The sequence below is a fragment of the Penaeus monodon genome, chromosome 19 (assembly GCF_015228065.2).
Source record: "Penaeus monodon isolate SGIC_2016 chromosome 19, NSTDA_Pmon_1, whole genome shotgun sequence".
Classification (NCBI taxonomy): Eukaryota; Metazoa; Arthropoda; class Malacostraca; order Decapoda; family Penaeidae; genus Penaeus; species Penaeus monodon.
The window spans coordinates 10,270,943-10,271,198 of NC_051404.1; the positions used below are offsets into that span (position 1 = coordinate 10,270,943).

Sequence of the window (256 nt, forward strand, 5' to 3'; positions counted from 1 at the left end):
TGTTGCAGCCACTTATTTAGAAAAAAATGGCATTACCATTTACTAAACACATACTTTTTCACGAATATAGCAACAGATTATCCACATAGCTATATTGCAATACATAAGCAATTCCAACTTTGTGCTCTTGCGTCACCATGCATACAAGCATTGGGAAGAGAGAAATCGTGTATTTTTACGATCTTTATATTGTCCTAGAATGGAATGAGTAAGAAAAGGAGAGTGAAGGAATAGGGAAAATGTAGCAAAAACATCC

General features: G+C 34.8%; 1 protein-coding gene across 1 annotated transcript in view; it reads right to left on the minus strand.

The window, feature by feature from the left end:
• Positions 1–256, minus strand: part of LOC119585053 (zwei Ig domain protein zig-8-like) — an 81,188-nt gene that overhangs the window by 1,785 nt on the left and 79,147 nt on the right. The gene's annotated exons all lie outside the window — the stretch shown is intronic.